Source organism: Protopterus annectens, chromosome 2.part1, assembly GCF_019279795.1.
Source record: "Protopterus annectens isolate FY-2018-M chromosome 2.part1, PAN1.0, whole genome shotgun sequence".
NCBI classification, from domain to species: Eukaryota; Metazoa; Chordata; order Ceratodontiformes; family Protopteridae; genus Protopterus; species Protopterus annectens.
In genome coordinates, this window is record NC_056729.1 from 1,362,339,520 (window position 1) to 1,362,353,318 (window position 13,799).

The window sequence follows — 13,799 nt, forward strand, 5'->3', positions numbered from 1 at the left end:
CATCTGACATGAGTAAGGAACACAATAGATGCAGTGGGGATCGTGGTTTAGTACATGGACATTCACCAATTTACTAATGCACGTAATGCAAAAAATTAAACATAACGGAATAATGTTCCAAAAAAAGATGAGTAATTCATTGTCTTCCTAAAAATAAACAAGACTTCTGCCAAAATCTTATACCAATGCATAATTAATATGCAAATTAACTGTCTTACAGCAGATCATTACTGAACAATTTAAACTGAAATCTGGTTAAGTAGCAGGACAAAAACTTAATAGGGAATTAAGATCATCCTGGCAAAGTAAGAGTTATGTCAGGGTGCTGTATATTCAATAATGAGGCCATAACTCTGTTACTGACTTTGTAGTTGATACCAGACACAGTGCAGAAGGAAAAGAATATGACTCTGTAGACAGCAAACACATCCATACTGAGTTTGATACGCAGCATGGGATAGAAAGCCCAACCAGTGCTGGATTAAGGCTAACAATGCACATGGCTGGTTACACTCAGTCAGAATGACTACAAAATAATACACCAGGTTAAAATGTACTAGGGGAGGGCAACACAATGAGATGCTGATAACAGTAAAAGTGAAGAATGAGAGAATCTATAAGAATTACTTTGTCGAATTGTAAGGTGAGAACCCAGTTTGAGCTGGCAAAGAATAACAGAGGCATTCTGAGAAGTACAAGCAAAGGTGTCATGTGACCATTTTATCCCACTGTATAAAAAAATGAAGAATCCCAGCAAAACATAACAGTAACAGATAACAGTCCAACTCAGAGAGCAGCAACCAGCATGGTGTAAAACTTACCTCCCCCCTGCAGAAAAATATAACAGTAACAGATACAAGCTATAGGTCAGCAACCAGAATCATTTATCTACCACTCCAAGAAAAAGATAAATGAGGAAAGAATATACCCTTTACACGACCAACCAAAAAGAACCAATACTGATGGAAACCCAGCAGAAACAGCTAGTTAATAAGAGTCAGAAAGGATAAAATGATATCTAGAAAAGCAAGGGACTGTTTAAAATAAAGGGAGAAGGCTTACAATTGCTATGATAACATTTTCCCCACAGAGGTGATTACTGATGACTGGAGCATATGTGCTAATGAAGTGAGTATAATAAAAAACTCTAAACACATAGTAGTCCGACCTACGTCAAAAGGCTGAAGGTTATTCCCTTATCCATTATTTAATGATACAGGCTAATAAACACCAAAGAGGTCTTTGCCTTACACTGACTAAATTATCCTACAAATTATTGGCTAAGAAGAGGAAAGGCAAGTAACAGTAATTAAATTCATATTTTTATTTTGACCTCAGAGTATTACAGATTTGTTATTTTATGTTGCCACCTCATCCAGTGAACACAGGACAAACACTGAGCACCTCAGGTGTTAGAAGAGTTTGAATTCTCTACCTGATGTTCACAATTTACCTTTTATACGTGCAGATGACCAGTGTCAATTCATCGATGTTTATTTATTATCATTATTATTATTATTATTATTATTATTATTTGTAATAACATAGGGAATTAAAATCTCAAAGCTAACAAACACACTACGGAAATGTGCAAACATTTAAATACGGTCATTCGGTGGATGAAGTGGAAATCTTAAAGTAATATGCACTCCTAAGTCTGTCAAATTGAACCTGATTTGTGATCCGATATAACATAATATAATTTAATGTAATAAAATGTAGTTCTGACATTTTAAAATACAGGTAGATAAAACAAGTGAATCTTCTATATAATAATAAAATTAAAAGAAAGCAAAGGTGCTTACGAATTTATTCCTACAGAGAGGCGACCCCCTCAGTTTATTAACTAACATTGCATAGAAGGTAACGATACTTCAGCAGGACAAGGCAAACTCCATCCCATGGACAAATTCATCTACTATTGAAATGTGGACAACAAACTTATTCTTGCTGAAATACCAACTGGCGAATACCAAAGTGCTTTCTCTTTGCCCATCACCATGGACATGTCTATTATTAAATATACTATTCTTAACAACTGGAAAATACTCTGTGGGAACAAGGAATTATTTGTTCACATACAAAAAAAAAATCACTGAACATTAAAAGCATGGTAGAAGCTTCAAAGAAATGCAATTCAACCCCAGAAACCTCCACTTGAACTTTATGGGGTGGTAAATGTAAACATTGTCATTACATTTACCACTGTTCCAGTATTTACATACAGGCATTAAATAGAACAATTGCCTCAAGAGGGTGGTTCAATTGTGATTCATGTGGAATTGGTATAACTTGTCACAGTGACACGTCAAAATTACTACATTGGAAAAACCATTAGGAAACTCAGCAGAAGGATTTACAAGCACGTTTTAGCCATGAAAAAGAAGGACACTGACAATGCTTTGGATAAACATGCTGGAACTTGTATAGATTTTAAGAAGTTCAGCTTTCATGTGTTAAGTCATGTTGATCTGGACACCCTCATTGGAAATCAGAATATTTTGCTGAAATACCAAGAAGCTGAGTGGTAGCTATGACTTGCCGCAAACAAAAAAACAGGGTTCAACGAACATATTAACCTCAAGTGCTTCTTACTGACACAGATGCAATGATTATGTCTCTCATCTTTTTTTTCATTATACAGAAGTTTCACTTGTTTTATCTACCTGCATTTTTAAAATGTCATAACTACGTTTTATTACATTAAATTATGTTAGGTTATACTGGATCATAAATCAGGTTTGATTTGACAAGGCATGCATATGACATTAAGATTTTCACTTCATCCATAAAATGTCCTCATTTAAATGTTTGTAGTTTGATTTATGAGAAAAAAACACATCACTACAAAGTCTATAGAGTGACATCAGATCTCATTTAAATGTTTGCACTTTCATTTCTCAGAAAAGTCACATGATTAATTGGGCAGGTTTTAAATATACAGTGAAGAGGCTTTTAAAGCATTTCTGAAGTTCTAAATAAAAACAGATCAAAAGCACTAAATCTTTTATTTTATTTATTTTTATTTATTTTTTATTTTACATTTGTTGACCGGGCTAGTCTAGCTGGATATATGTCCATTTTCAGTAGAGGCCCGGGGAGATAAGCTCCAAAGTTCAATTACAGTACATATTTACAGAAGTACATACATGAGATCGACTACATTAATAATAACTAAAGCAGTATTAGCTAAAGGTGGTTACAGGTATATAGAGTATATAACACAAAATATTGACTAAACATAATACAATTTATCATGAGGCTGCATTTTAACTGTTCAAAAAGATTGATAGTAAAACACATAATATAATTGTAGATATAAGAAGGGGAAAAAAGGAAAGTAAGACTGGAATAGCAGTTGAGTAAGAAAATTCTAATCGTGAAGACTGGAACTTTTATGAGAGTATACTAATAGGTAAGGCTAGGTAGTAGAGGTAGAATGGTAGTTGAATTCTGATGTGTTTGTTACTGAGCTGAGACAAGTGAGGTAGAAACAGGTAGCTAGAGCATATAAGGTGGGGTTGAAACAAGTAGTTTTTTTTTTTCTTGAGTCCTGTTCCTGCTGCCATTTCCATTGTATGTTTGTTAGTTTTAAGTTTTTATTCACTACTCAGCATCTTGGTTGTAACACAGAGAATTAATTAATTCTTGAAAATCAACTAATACTGCAGAAAACAATTAAGCAAAACTAAACTGAATACACACAATAGCTAAAAACAAAACAATAACTTAAAACAGAAACATGATTAAGCACTTAATGAGTCAATCTGAAAAAAATGTAAATCACACTATATACACAAATTGTACGTTACTGCTTCTTAATTGCACGGCAAAATGTTGACTATAGAAGAAATTGAAGGTCTTTGGTGTCCATCTAAACATGCTTCTCTTTACTAAAGTAGGAATTAGATGAGAGCTAATAAAAGTGGGATCTGCAAGTGTACTGGAGATTACATTCTGTATTTCTCACATTATTTGAGGTAGGTGTAAAGATACTGCGGACTTTTAGAAGTTTGAAAAGTAGCAGTTTAATTCAGTTGCATCATATACACCTGTTAATAATGCTTGATTAGCAGTTATAAAAAAAGAAACAGATACACAAGTATGATTTCTAAGCAATGTTCTTCTTAAGAGCTGTGACTGCAATGTATTGCCTGCCATTAAAAAGATCCCTCAGAATGATTTTAACACAACTATTCAGAGCCAAAGAAACTTGTCAATGATAATTGAGTTGATTAAAAAATATGTTTAATGCTCCTCAAAAGAAGAATATTGAAAGCTGCCCTGCACTTATTCCATTAAGTGCCAGAAATACATTGCCATTTCCAGGTTTGTGATATTAACTGGGTTACAAACATTCTAGCCTTAAATGATGATTTAAGTTGTCCCAGTCCCCTTCAGTAAACACACATCATATTGAATGACGTTTGATGATCTTTATTATACTTCCATAAACATAACTTTATTAATCAATATTATTTATTAATCACAGCATAACCAATCATATAAGTATTAATTAGGGCAGCTTGGCCTCGCTCACACTAACCCAATAAGCAGTGTCCTTACCTCTCTTGCTTGCTTTACTTATGAAGCAGTGTCCCATCGCTCACTTCCTTTACCACATATTGAAGTCATTCAGAGGGTGGTTTGCTAGTCAGCAAATGCTATGATGGTCATTAAATGTTTTCTTGTTTATATTGGATAGTTGGGGTGATGGCAGCAGCACTATTAAATTGATTTTTGAAAGTAAATATCGGTTTGGTCATTATTATATATATTGGACAGTAATATAGGGCTGCAGTTAGGCATGATGGTATGCAACAACACTTGTGTGGTTTTGCATGGCATTGGGTTTTGTGTTCTGGTGGTACATTTGCCAGGTAACGACCTGGGAATAATTGCGAAGCGACTATTGGTAGTCAGGATAAATGAGAATTTAGTTAATACACAGAGGTTATATAAGGTTATGGTTATTACTTTAACTTTATCACTGGAGAGGGATCATTGGTTTATGTCAGCTGTTTAGGCAATTGGCTGCTTTGGGCATTTATATGATAGGGCTTTGGGAGGTGGTTGACAAGGATCCAGTTTGGTTTACAGAGGATGGAGTACACCGAATGACATTTAGATTAACCCTTTTTAATGTGTGGTTAGGTTGGAAGTTTTGGTAGGAGGGAAGGGCAACAACCTTGTCAGGCTGGTGGGTGGAGAAGAGGGGCAGGCATGCCCTCTTCTGTTCCCACTATGGTGTTGGATGTTCATTTCAATAAGTTGGGAAAGGAAAGTGAGCAGTTGGATGCTGCTTCATAAGTAAAATAAGCGAGCAGAGGTAAGGACTTTGCTTATTTGGTTAGGGTGAGTGAGGTCACTCAGCCCTAGTTAACAGTTATATGGATGGTTATGACATGATTAATAAATAATATTGGTTAGTAAAGTTATGTTTATGGAAGTTTAACAAAGGTTGTCAAATGTCATTTGGTGTGATGTGTGTTTATTGAAGGGAACCAGGACAAATGAGGTTAGGTAACAAACCAATTTGTCCAGGGACATCTTCACGTAGGGTAGGTAGAAATAGTAGTGGGAATTGAGAGGGTTGGGGAGGTAGGTAGTGGAGAATGAAAGGGTTAAATGGGAATGTAAGAGGATTGGAAAGAGATGAGGTAAGAGTAGAGAGGGGCTTAATGGGTTTTATGCAAGTGTAACTGGATAAGGAATCACATTTTGGTGTGAGCTTGCTACCTGCCCTCCCTCCTTTTTATGTGGAACAGTGTTGGATTGTGGTTATTTTATCAATTTGGGTAGGACAGAGAAGAGGGGCAGGCTTGCCCTCCTCTGTTTACCCTCTGTTGCTGGATGTTCATTTCTATGAGTTGGGAGAGGAAAGTGAGTAGTTGGATGCTGCTTGATAAGTAAAATAAGCGAGCGGGGGTAAGGACGCTGCTCATTTGGTTGGATGTTTAATTCAATATGTGGAAAAGGAAGTGAGGAATGGGATGCTGCTTCATAACTAAAGTAAGCGAACAGAGGTAAGGGCACTGCTTATTGGGTTAGGGTGAGCGAGGTCACACTGCCTAGTTAACAGTTATGTGGATGTTTATGATGTGATTAATAAATAATATTGGTTAAAAAAGTTATTTTTTATGGAAGTTTAATAAAATAAGATTCCTTGCCCAGTTACACTTGCATAAAACGTATTAAGCCCCTCCCTACCCTTAATTCATTTACTCACAATCCTCTTACATTCCTTTTTAACCCTTTCATCCCCCCCACTACCCTATTTCCCCTACCCTCTCAATTCCCACTACTATTTCTACCTATCCCCACTTGAAGATGTCCCTGGACAAATTAGTTTGTCACAAAACCTCATTTGTCTGACATTTTCTCCTGTGTTCTTTGTTGCTGGTAATTGTGCATCTTTAACTCTTCATCTTAAAGACCCAAGGTGTTACAGCTCCTTCATTTTGTTTGCTCTAACAATGAATGCTGCACACATAACTAGTTTACTTTCTGAACCTGCAAAAACAAATTGTTTACACAATAATTATACTGTGCTTGAAGGAATGAGGTTGATGTCAAGCAAGACAGAAAACAGGCTCATAGCCCTGAGTAAAATGCCTGTTACACTAGTAAATAAGTTCTCTGAAAATCCTTAACTATTGCATTGTGCATTAACATGAGGAGACTTAAGTCACAGTATTACAGCTATTTATAGAGCTCAGAAAATACAAAATAAACAGACATAATAATTGCACACCAGTTCCTCTCTGTTTAAAGTTATTTTTAAGTCTGGCCGTTTGATAGTAGGCACCCCTAATCTCCAACTTAACAGGTTTATCAGGTATTTAACTTGTAGTTTCAGGAAGTCCTGTGCCAAAACTGCACCTTCCTTGTTGGCATTTGTAGATGTTAATTATTGCTGCAACATATGATCAGCAGAACTGCTCGGTAATGCCTTGTCTGACACTGAGCTTTATCCACAGATACATCTGGACTCTTGATCTGGGTGGTTCCATCCTGATAACATGCTCTGAAAAGATTATTCTCAGTACAAACACATCAGATAACAGCCCTAATTTTCATCTGCCTGAGCTGAATAATCCAGTGAATGCTCCCTACTCATCCTGCAACAACCCTTTTAACTCTTGTAGTATGGACACAGCTGAGGCTTTGTTCAAGTGGCCATGAAAGAATGACATTCTTGTAACATTGGTAAATACAAAACAATAAGGTGAAACATTTGCTAATTTAAGAACTAATCACAAAACCAAAAGTCTTAATTTACTGGATTGATTCTATCAGCCTACATTTGCCTACTAAGTAACTCTGAATGAGAAAGCCATTTAACCAGAAACTGCCCTGTGCTGAGTGTGAAAAGGGTCTATTTGGATCAGTGCCTCTACTCAGTTACCAAATACAAAAGAATGGCTGAATGAAAGATAGTCTTCTGTTTTTTTTATTTTATTTTTTATTCACCGTATCAATAACCCACTGGCGGTGTAGCCTTTTTCAGCATTCACCCAAGGAGTATTTATTTACTCAATAGGAATTTACAAATAAATAGATACAGTAGATAGGCTGAGAGAGAGATAGACAGAGATGGGATGAAAAACAGGCAGGCAGCTAATCATGCCAAAGGTTTGTTAGTTTCATTAGATAAATTATGTCATATAGATTCACACATTCATAGATTGTTACTAGGTTAATGGCCCAAGGGGGCAGTTTTAAGTTTAGCTAAGTTTCCCAAAAGAATAATGATGTCCTGTATCCAAATAAGACATTGATAGCCAAGCATTTATAAGCTACCATAAAAAACATGGGTGCCAGTCCTGGTGTAACTTTCCTATTCCCCATCCACTGGTCTAGGTTGCACTTAAACTGGGTAACAGACAAACTCAGCTTCACATGGGGAGGAAGCTGTTCTATAGGAGGGGCAGTCTCTGGGATACAGCATGTTCTCTTTAAGTCATGTACAAAATTCAGGTCCCTGACCTTGTATTTCTGGCACTGTCTGACTTATGAATATGTAGAAGATTCATATCTGTGAGGTTTGTAGATGGCTTGAAAGCCAAGCATAGATCACCCGTCAGCAATCTATAGGAGACTGACTAGTGAGAAAGGGCTTTAAGATGCTCTGCATTAGGCAGGTTTGTTACGCCTTGTATTGTTTTTGTAAGGAACTTCTGAGGTCACTCTGCTTGCTGCATATGCCTGGTCAGGTACATACCAAAGGGAGCCTTATATTCTAAGATTGGTCTGATAAGGGCAGAGAAAAGTGGGATAATGACCTATTTGGATCTACACAACATAAAAGTATTTCCTCATCACTGTGGCCAAATACTGGTCAAAGGTAAGGCTACTGTCTACATGCATACCCAGACCCTTGACCACTGGGTCGACTCTTAGGGGTGTATTAGCAACAAGGTAATTAGCCTGGATGATTGAGTACATTTATGCAATTCTTAGCATCGAGTTTAAGATCATAGCTTTGGCACCCTTTTGTTAGTCCGAGTTAGACCTTCTTGAAGAATGCTAGTGTCTGCAGGGGAGTAGATGATAACCACCAGCTTGCGATCATCTGCAAACTTAGTCAGCCATAAACCTTCACCATTTTCTTCTATTTCAGAGAAATAGATGTCAAAAAGGAGTGGGCAGTAAGGAGCCCTATGGGAATCTGCAAGTGACTGGCCTCTTGATGCAGGTGGCCTCAGTTAGTTTGACCTCCTGGATCCTATCAATGAGCCAGTTGGCTATCAAGAAGGTCATAAAGGGTTTATACCTAAATTTGTGAGCTTTTCTATAATGCGTGAGTCCAGTATTGCATCAAAAGCCTTGGCCAGGTCGATGTAAGCTTTTGGCACAGTCTTACCTTAATCCAGTGCTTTGGTGACCCTCTAATAAAGGTTCACCACATTTAATAGACATGACCTTCCTTTAACAAAGCCAGACTGTGATGGGTCTAGCATTTGCAGGATACCTATGACCTCATTTATCACATCCATGATGATTCTTTCCATGGCCTTACAAATGAGTGTGGTAAGAGTTATGGGTCTGTAGTTACCAGGAAGTGGTTGGACCTCCTTTGTGCAGGGCAATGACTGTAGCCATCTTCCATTCCTTGGGCACAAAACCTGCTTGAAGGCTCCAGATGAAAAGTAATTCAGGTGGACGACAGAAGTCATGTTTCATTTTATTTATTAAACATCACAGGATGTTATTGGGACCCATCAATGCAGTGTTTTTGTCGTGGAAATTGCATTGATGACCTGTTCTCTAATAGTTGTTTGGGGAATTGTGGTATGTGGTATTTCCTTTGGACTATCAGGGGGAAGTACAGGGGAGAAATTTGAGCTGAACCTGTTAGGCAAAAGATTGGCAATGGCCTCCGTATCACTGTGGGTGACACCATTTACAATAAGTTCTGTGCATTGTGATGTATTTCCCCTGATGTTATTGGCATAGCTGTAGAAAGATTTGTGGTTGTCCTTTGCCTGAAAAGCTATTTATATTTCAAATTTAGCCTTTGAAGTATTAATTTATCCTCTTAGCTGCCTATTCTGATTGATCAGGGGGATTTTAGTATGCATGGCTTTGTTCCTCCTACGCTTGGTCAAGACTTTTTTATTTTGTTGTATAACCAATTGATATTGTGATTCCACCAGCGTGTCTTGCCTTTTGAGTTTGTGTTATTCTTAACATGAGTGGGCATAGCTCACTCTATACAGCTATCAATAAAGCTGTACAGAGATTATGTAAATAGCTCAGCAAATGCTATGGTGTTTATTGGGTTTGGGGGTTCTTGGAATTTAGCCAAGGTGTTGCTTAGTAGAGATATGTTATCCCTGGAATAGTTCCTAAAGGTTTTTTGTTTCACTGGCAAAAACATTACACTGGGTGAGCAACATCCACCCACCATGTTTGTGAGTACAAAGTCAAGGATGTTTGTACCCCTTATATGGACCAAGTATTCCAGGATGTTGGTATTAACTGAGTTTAAACAAAATGAAAACTCCAGCAAAGCTAGAACTTTCACTGAGTGACCTCCCAAACCTCTTTTGTCAGAGGCACGTGGGATATATGCAAATGACTCTTATGAACATCAGGTGTTTCAGAACCATGAGGTTTGGGAGGTCACTCAGTGGAAGTTCTAACTATGCTGGAGTTTTCATTTTGTTTTTACCGATTGGTTTTTCAGTGACCTTCTCGCTTATTGTATTAACTGAGTTTAGCAATTGCTGGGCTTGTGCATTCGAAGTCATGTAGGATTCTACACAGGGGTAATTGATGCCCCCCATGAATATCATATTGGGTTGAACAGTGAGGGACTGTAGTATATTGAGATAGGTAGTATGGGTTTCCTGGGACATGGAGGGAGACCTATAGGTTTCAAGGATATGGAACAACAACCTATTTATGGTGAGTTGCACATGTATGAGTTCCACTGTGTCATACACTTTAACTAGTCTGGATGTGAAGTTGGGCTTAATATAGACTAAGACTCCTCTACTTTGTGTTCCCTTCTGTGCAGTAGCTGATCTAAAGTTGTGAAAGGCATTATAACCTTGCATTGCTGGGGTCCTCTCAGCAACTTTAAACCATGTCTCCATTACTCCCCAGATGTCTACAATCTCTAGGGATAGGAAGTTGAATTTCTTGTTAAGATTTTTAGCATTGAGCAGAGCCACTTTCAGATATTCCTTCAAAGGTTCAGTTAAGTCAGTAGGTTTATCAGTTTAGTATTGCCTAAAAAAGGCACTATGGGGCAGAAAAAGCCTTTGCCAATGTCCAAAAGACTAGAGGGGATAAGTGTAGATCATCTCCTGCAAAGCAGCATGGTCTGTCAATCATGTCTTCCCAGGACATCAAATATTGTATCCCCCCCCGGACTGACAACAGAAGTTAAACCAATTGTTAAAATCAGTCATTTTCTGTTGGTAAAGTGGCATCATCCTTGGAGAAGGTAGTATGCTGCTCAGTGCTAGGCTCATACCTGCCTGAGACATATAATAAGTGAGCTCCATCATGTCTCGCTTCATACAGTCAAGGTAGGTATGTCTCAGGTCATTAGCACCCACATCATTTATGACAGAGCCATGCTGGTACCTGTGGTTCAATGACCTGAGAACCTGTGTGACTTGACAGATCCTAGTCCTGGAAAGGCAGCTAACTGTGACTCTGTCCTTACTAGGTCTGGTGAGGGAGATATCAGTATGCCTCACTATAGAATCAACAATGAACAGGAAGTTTAGCTGTGCTACGGGCTTAGCAGTAGAGGCACTCGATACAGTGTTACTGTGTGTAGCTGTGGGTGGTGTTTTTACACAGTGTGGCAGTAGAGGCACTGGATACAGTGTTACTATGTGTAGCTGTCGGTGCTGTTTTAATGGAGTGTTTAAGTGGTGGCTGTGGACCATTTCTTTGCACTGTGCAGGAGGTCTTAGTGTTTTAGGAAGGTTACCTGTAAGTGCCTCAGTATAAGTAGTTTTATGTGTAAGGTCTTTACCCTGTGCAGTAGACGTGGTGCAAGTTTCAATGACAACTTCTATAGGACTAGTTTTGGTTGTATGAGAGAGTTTTGCCTCCGGTGTTAAAGTGCATTTACATCTCTTGCATACTTGATCTGTTTTATTAAGAATAAGTGGGTTGTCAGTATACATGAGGGAATTGCTACAATGCCTGAGAATACCCATTTTACCCATACTGGCCACAGAGATAGTTGGGAAGTGCATCTCCATGGCTACTGATCAACTAGGGAGGAGTGAAAGAAATTATTGAGTAGGTCAGTAAGACAAGGAAAGTTTTCATGTTCCCTTTTCCTTTGATTCATGGTTTCATAAGCTGATAGATAAATACTAGGCTAGCTTTCTTAATAGGCCAGTCTAAGACTAGCCAATTTCCCCTCCCAAAGTTAAGAATCAAACACTGTACCTTGTGTCTGCATGTCAGACACCTTAATCATTATACCAAACCCCTAAGCATTACATTTCTGTAATTGTACAGCCCAATTTTTATTCTGTTTTTTTTTTCCTTTAAAAGAAAGGGGATTTTTTCCAAAGTGTAACAAAGGAATTCAATACACTTTTGGAAGAGACATATACAAATACAGTGGAGTTACAATGTGAAGTATTCCATATTTGTTTTGGTGCCTGTCTTGTTAAGGTGTATTTGCTATTTCTATATCAGGGGTATATAAATGCTGCCAGTGACAGCTCCTTCTGAGCATTCTAGCAATAATATTATTTTATTATAACTGCAGTTGGACCATTTAGTAGCACAACATGACATAACACTTCGCATTATCTCTACATTAACCTGCCAGTTCAACAATATAATATAGTTCCCCAAAGAACTATAATCTATTATAAAATTTAAATTATACATCCTACTAAACCTGTCAAAGAAAGTATCACCAAGACTTTAGCTACTTTTGAACATTCAGATACGGAAATGCATCTTATCTTACTTCCTAACTTTCCACCCTCAGCATCAGTTACATCTATCTGTCTATCTATGTATCTATCTGTCTATCTGTTAGTCTATCTATCTATCTATCTATCTATCTATCTATCTATCTATCTATCTATCTATCTATCTATCTATCATTCCAGCTATAAGAAAGCACTTCACCTGCTCTTCCTTCAAGGCACATATAACACAGGCCTTAAATGGACCATTCAGTTTCAGAAATCACAAATCATCAGGAATACCCCTGCAATCACCCATAATGCATCCCACTTCAGTAAATAATGTCCTGATTTGTTACTTTTCAAGTAATAACCTTTTATATAACATTAATAGACAAGTATTTTTCCATTACCATAGCAAATATTTATTTATTTTATTTATTTTACATTTATTAAGTAGGAAAATCCAGCTGGACCAGATCCATTTTCAGTGGATGCCCAAGGAGAAAAGCTCCACAATTAAGATATAGTAAGAGGTTACTACAATGAGAAATATACAAAATGGGAAGAGAGTAGATTACTTACACAAAAGTTAACAGGCAATTCAGGACTTTAATACAGTTAGAGTAAATATTTACAAAGGTAGTATAAACCATTTACATTACTAGTAAGCATACATTGAAAGAAGTATAAAGACCAATGTGACTTATTCTAAGAGTATGTATTTCTTTGCAAGTAGAATAGTGTGAATTCTAGACTGAAGTTGTTTGAAGGAGGAGAAGAGAAGTTATAGAGATTGTCAAGTGATACACGGGCAGATCCAAGTTGCCCTAAGATGAGATTTGAGTAATTTTTTGAAGTTTGTCACCTTGCTAATTAAAAGAAATTTAAATATACAAGTTATAAATTACCACTGTTAAAGACATATTGACAATTTTCCATTTACAAGATATCACTATACATCTTTACATCTGTCTGTATCTACATCTGTGTCAGTGTTACTTTCTACCATATTTTGATTTTTAACAGAGTAGTGTGCTACAACCTACATTAAGGTGTTGTGCTGCAATCTTAGTTTGAATTAGGGAGAGGGCTTGCCCCTACTTGTTTGAAATTTTATGAACTATTTTTTTGTAGCAATATTTGGTGCATTTTATATATATATATATATATATATATATATATATATATAGAGAGAGAGAGAGAGAGAGAGAAAGATATATGTATATATATATATATATATATATATATATATATATATATATATATATATACACACACATATATATATATATACATATATATATATATATATATATATATATATATATATATATATATAGGATCATCTAACTCGGTTTATTAGGCTCATGTTTGACAGCTGTTTTGTCTAAGACT

The 13,799-nt window shown here is 36.9% G+C and overlaps 1 protein-coding gene across 8 annotated transcripts in view; it reads right to left on the minus strand.

Annotated features, from left to right (window-relative positions):
* RBM47 (RNA binding motif protein 47) overlaps positions 1-13,799 on the minus strand; it is an 876,418-nt gene that overhangs the window by 601,398 nt on the left and 261,221 nt on the right. The gene's annotated exons all lie outside the window — the stretch shown is intronic.